Here is a 6,677-nt window from a genome sequence, read left to right on the forward strand (position 1 = left end):
ATCAAAAAAATAAGCATCATTCTACAAGTCACCACCCTCTAACCATCATCTGGTTCCCGTTGTTCCACCACCACTCTGCTTTTAATAAACACTGTGTGCACCTTAACCTGTCTGTCTAAACCTCCTGTGTTTGTGACAGAAGACCAGAACATCCTGCAGAGTCCTGTTAGAACCAGCGGGGAGCATCCACCAGATCAGTTTGCCGAACCTGTGCAGGCGCTTCAGCAAACTCTCTCCTCTGCACCACCCGCTCCTTCACCACCTGCCTCTGCCAGTCCCATTGCCCCTACCAGCGTCATACAACGGTGAGGCGGATGATTGCAGCGGGTTCCTTGTACAATGTTCACTATATTTTGAAATGCAACCACAGCTTTTCTCCACCGAACGGGCGCGTATCGCCTTCATGATTTCCCTGCTGTCTGGATGTGCACTCCATTGGGCCCAATCCATCTGGCACGCCAACGGCTATGTCACGACTTCATTGGCATCCTTCATCAGTCACTTCCAGGAAGTCTTCGGTCAAACCGCATCAGAATTATCTGTCCATGATCGCTGTTCAACCTCCGCCAAGGTAATACTTCTATAAATGCTTATGCTCTGCAGTTCCGCACGTTGGTGGCATGTAGCTGCTGGAATGAGACGGCCCTGTTGACAGCCTATCGCCAGAGTCAGAACCCGGAAGTGCGCCACCATCATTTATGATGACACCGTCGGTTTGGAGAGTTTCATTCAGAAAGCTTTGCGTATCTCTCAACGTCTTTCAGCCCACTCATTGGATTAACCCGCTTCGCATCCTCCGCCCATCTCTCCATCTGTCGCCCTTCCAGCACTAGAACCCATGCAGGTAAACACTTACCAACACTGAGCATCAAAGAAGAATAACATAGCACTTGTGTCTGTATTGTGGGGAAGAAGGTCATATCACCAACTGCCCGATATGACCACCATGCCCAGCGGTGAGTACCATCCATTTTCTGCCCAAAGTTGCACCTCTCACTTGCACACCTGTCCAAATTCGAACCCCAAAACTTCTCATTTCAGCGCAAGCTCTCATCGACGCCGGGTCTACAGGGAACTTCATCTCTCATCAACTTCTCCAAAGACTCAACCTCCAGAGGAAATGCTGCTCACAAGAATTAGCCATTTACACCATCCTCGGCAAGGGTCGCTGGGTCGTGGTCGTGTCCGCCACTTCTCGCCCACAGTCACGCTACGTGTCGGCTGCCTGCATGAGGAGAAGATCTCGTTCTTGGTGCTGGAAAGATCCACAGCTGACATCATCCTGGGCCACCCTGGATGACCCAGCATGAACCCACCATCAATTGGATCTCTGGAGAGATTCTACAATGGAGTGATTCCTGCTTCCAGAACTGTCTGTCATCTGTGATCAAACCGTCTACACGTCAAACCTGTCGATATCTCTCTAAATCTTCATCCAGTCTCCAGCTGAACTCCACCTCCGTCGAAAGCCCAGAGACTGAGAGTAAAACTGAAGTCCCTCCAGAGTACCGGGCATTCCAGGATGTATTCAGCAAATGGTTGGCGACCCGTCTACCACCTCATCGACCTGCTGCCTGGGGCAACGCCACCTAAGGGTAAAGTCTACCCACTGTCCATCCCGGAACAGAAGGCCATGGAGGAGTACATTCAGGAGGCTCTCAAACAACGTTTCATCCATCCATCGACATCCCCTGCCGCATCCAGCTTCTTCTTCGTGGCAAAAAAGGACGGAGGCTTGCGGCCGTGTATCGACTACCGGGCCCCTAACGCACAGACTGTTAAATACAGTTATCCTCTTCCTCTGGTTCCTGCCACGTTGGAACAGCTCCGTGGGGCTTGCATCTTCTCCAAGCTGGACCTGCGGAGCACCTATAACCTCATTCGGATACACGAGGGTGACGAATGGAAGACGGCGTTCATTACTCCGGCAGGCCACTACGAGTACCAGGTAATGCCGTATGGCCTGTCCAACTCACCCTCCGTATTCCAAGGCTACATAAATGAAGTGTTCCGGGAGTACCTCCAACACTTCGTCATCGTCTACATCGACGATATTCTGATCTACTCCCGGAACCTGGCCGAACATCGCCACCACGTGACGCAGGTCCTCAAGAAGCTGAGAAAACACTACACTCAAGTTGGAGAAGTGCGAGTTCCACACGCCATCTTTCCAGTTCCTCAGGTACATCATCGACCAACAAGGTATCCAGATGGTCCAGAGGAAGGTGGACACCATTCACAACTGGCCCTAAACTGTCACCGCCAAGGAACTTCTTCTATCGAAGATTCATCCAGAATTACAGTCTCCTCAGCTCACCTCTCACCTCACTCCTCAGGAACCGGCCCAAGTCTCTGTCCTGGAACCCCTTGGCCACCGAAGCCTTCCTACACCTGAAGAATGCCTTCACGACTGCTCCAATCCTGCTGCACCCTAATCCAGAACTCCCATTCATGGTCGAAGTTGATGCGTCTACCACCGGGGTTGGAGCAGTGCTATCCCAGCGGCAGGGTGAGCCTCCTCGACTTCATCCATGTGCCTTCTATTCCAAGAAGATGTCCCTGGCGGAGCAGAACTACGACATCGGAAATTGTGAGCTGCTCGCCATCAAGCTCGGCTTGGAGGAATGGAGACACTGGCTGGAGGGAGCTCATCACCACTTCAATGTCATTACCGATCACCGGAACCTAGAGTATCTCGAGAGGCCAAGCGGCTCAACCCACGACTAGCCCGTTGGGCGCTATTTTTCACACGGTTCGATTTCACTGTGACCTACCGACCCGGTACCAAGAATTGCAAGGCGGATGTACGGGGCGGCTGCCTTGAGTACCTGATCGACTGGGAGAGATATGGTCCAGAAGAACGCTCATGGGTGTCTCGGGATGACATCCTGGACCCGTTGCTACTCACCCAGTTCCATGAAGATCCCCATGACCGTCCAGTCCCCCGAGGTCGTGGCCGACCCCGTCGCAGAGTCCGTCTGCCGTCAGGAGCCGGCCATGGAGGAGGGGGTACTGTCACGGAGTCAGCCACACCGTCACAGCCCCAATCATCACTCAATCACCAGGACCCGCCCACTTGTTCACAATCACCAGAGTACTGACTCGCTGCACCTGCACTCCCTCATCTACACACCCTTTATATGCCCCGTTCACCTTTCACTCGTCTGGTCTCGTTGCAGTATACACTGTTTTATGTCAGACTTCTTACCAATCTACTCACCAGAGATCGTCTCGTCCTTTATCATCTCCTGTCCGTCTTCCGTCCATCATCCTGATGCAGATCGCCTGTCTTTGTGTTCACTCGTCACCTGCACAGAGAATTAATTTCAGTCATCGCCAGCTAAGTCACCATCATCATTCTACAAGTCACCATCGTCTCACCATCATCTGGTTCCCATTGTTCCACCACCACTCTGCTTTTAATAAACACTGTGTGCACCTAAACCTGTCTGTCTCCTCCTGTGTTTGTGACACAAGCATTAGGGGTTCCTATTATGGATCATTTTATGCATTTAGTTTTAATTTTTCTAGTTTTAATTCATTTTATTTTGAATTAGTGCATGTATCAAACATCTCGTAAAATCCTTTATCACAAGGAAAAAAAAACATTAAATAATTCGTTAAACATGAAATCTGCATCTCCTTATAGCTATAGAACCTTTTTTTATCAAATGAAAAGAACCCGGTTATCTATAGAATTATTCATGGATAATCACTTAGACTCATTCCTTTTCTTAAAAATGCTTTAAATGCTGAAATGCGAGGTTTATCATTTCATAAAATGATTTTTATTTGAACATTTAGTGTGTTAATCACCCAACCAACAAATTTTGTTCATTTAAGACCTGACTGTCATTGTTAATGTTATTATTTTTAATATTTATGCAAACAAAAATAACATAGAAAACAAATTAACAACAAATAAAATTAGCAGCACTGTGTATTAGTACTTTTTGAACATTTCCAGACCATTTTAACAATACAGTGTTAATTCTGATAACCACGATAATTTTAAGTCCCTATAATTGTGATATGAAATTTTCATACCGTTTCATTATAATAAAGGGTGTTGGGTGTGGAAACTGCAAGGAAGAAGAGGCAGTCATTCCACCCCCACCCCACCCAGTGTGTGTTCAGGTTGTATTAGGCAGTAGTATATGTGATATAGGTTACAGAGTGAACTGACCTGTGGGGTGGGAGGACAGATAACCAGCAGGAATCAAGACAAGCTGCTTGAAACAAATGTGTGAGACAGCAATCACGGAGAAAACGCAGAGGCGAACGCGTGTGGGTGGGCTTGGAAACACATGCTGAGTAGTGTCATGCTCAAGCACACAACTGCAAGCTGAAGCTGCTGAAAATAACTTTGAAACCTCTGAGACACATTTCTGAAAAGATTTTACCTTTTCAATCTGGCCCCAACCTTCAATCTTCGACTGTCAATAGCCTATATAAAAATACATAAATGGAATAATTCTTGTGATGCAGGTGCTTCTAAGCTGGTGTCAGGTTATATGAGAATGTGCTGTCTTTTTATGTTTCGAAGTCTTTAGAGAAATCTTAAAATATGTATTTTCTTCAAAAGACAGCAATATATTTTAATCATGTCTGGAAATAAAATAAAATAAAGATAATTTAATGATCTATAAGCCTTTCACATATTTCTACACCACTTATATAAAACTACTGTCAGTAAACCATAGTATTATACAAATTAACTAGATCAATGCATTTCCATTCAAAGGGATGGAAACTGATAGGAAAAACATAAGCCTTAAAAGATCCTGTGGCTTCCACTAGTGTACAACATTAATATCACAACCTTCATCTTTCATTTTAAATAGCTGACCGTTTATAATTTGCTGTTAGCCCCCCAGGCATCATACATTTATGAAACTGTGCATGTTTGCCTTAATGGAAACCTTCTGCAGAAAGAATCTTACAGCTATTAAGACATATAAACTCCAAAAGAAAACGTATATCTTTAACGAAATTAAACAAAATAAGAATATTATTTAAAATAAGTCCATCAAAATAAGAGTTTCAGAGAAGGCCAGAAACCAATAGCATTTGTTAACTGTTTGTACCCCGCCCCCTGTCAAAACTGACTACTGTGCATAAAGTGGCATGTGTTCAGATCTGCACGTGTGAGACCTGTCAGGACTCGCAGTTTTGTTATTTCTCCTTGCAACGTGCTGATTTGTGTGCACAGTCATATTTTTTTGTGCTCGAGTTTGGGATTTGTTATTATTATTGATATTTAGCAATAAAATGTGTTTATATGAAAGGTTTAAACCCTACAATGATGCCATAGTATTTAGTTTTTAATTTTTTATTATTAAGACGCCATTTTAAATAGTTTTCTTTAGTCTGTTCATTTGTTCGGACAGTTGCACCACCTGACATTTTGGGGGTTTAAGATAAAACATAAAATATTATGTAAATTTAAATTTACTAAAAAATTATTCTAACTAAATAGGTTTTATATAATAAAGTGATATAGCCTATGTCACGAATTTATCAAATTATTTTAAAAGGAAATAATGCACTTGGACACAGAGTGAACCATTTCACGAGGGCTGCTTTATGAAACTGATATCCATATACTGTAGCCTATTCAAAGGCTTCCACCTCCATGTTAGTCCGTCTAGTTGCACAAAGAGCGGCGCTACCACAGTAATTAGTCAAATGACTGTGGAGGAGGATGCAGAGGGAAGAAACAGGCCACATATCAAGTAATTTGCCCGATAACTGAGAACTTCATACGTCTGCGAATAGTTTTTTCACCACTCTCAAACACACATTGGCATGGTTTTGCATATAGGTTTACTGAGCTTTACTTCACGATTGTCTCTTTTGTGAGTTAGTTCATAAGTTGTACCCCTAGGGGGCTCTATAGTGCATCTTAACATTTGGAAGTCTGAGGCTTTTGATAAACCTTAAGTTAAACTAAAGTAGGCTACTTAAAATACACAATGGCTAATCAAAAACATTTTCAGATGATGGTCTTTATAAGGAAAGAACTGGCTGAGATGACTTTCTCCAGCATCTAATGTGACTGCTTTAAAGGTTTCAAAAGCAAACCTGGCTCCAGACACAGTCAAATATATCAGCGAAATCACGCAGTTGCTGTCTCTGTGTCTGTTGCCATAGCAACTAACTAACCATTCGCTCTGCAACTCTGTGTATACCACCACAAAGACAATGGGGGGGGGTCAGGTTTAAGACAATTTTCCTTTCAATTGCCCTTCCCTTTTTATATAAACAACTCCAGGTTTCTCTTAGATTTATTGGCATGGCCTATTTGTGGCAGGGAGGGGTGGGGCATTCTCCATTCACCACGCTTCATTACATTCCAGACAGATTTCATATTCCAACTAGTGCAAAGACACCCGTGGGTCAATCTGCCAGCATATTTCACAGCATAATGAATACTGGTTCTTGGGTTGGGTGCAGGAACAGGCCAAACCATGACATCCAGAAAGATGTGTAGCCTATTGTGTGTCTTCGGTCTCAAGTAGCCTACATGCTAGGTCAGTATAACACATTAAAAGAGATTAACAGGAACTTCTAAACAGCCATTATATAGAAAAATACTGATAGTTTTCAGCTAAATTAACTATGATATTATGATTTATCGCCACAACACTGTAAAAAAAAACTTTTTTTATCAGACA

Source organism: Abramis brama (genome assembly GCF_963993115.1).
Source record: "Abramis brama genome assembly, chromosome: 13".
NCBI classification, from domain to species: Eukaryota; Metazoa; Chordata; class Actinopteri; order Cypriniformes; family Leuciscidae; genus Abramis; species Abramis brama.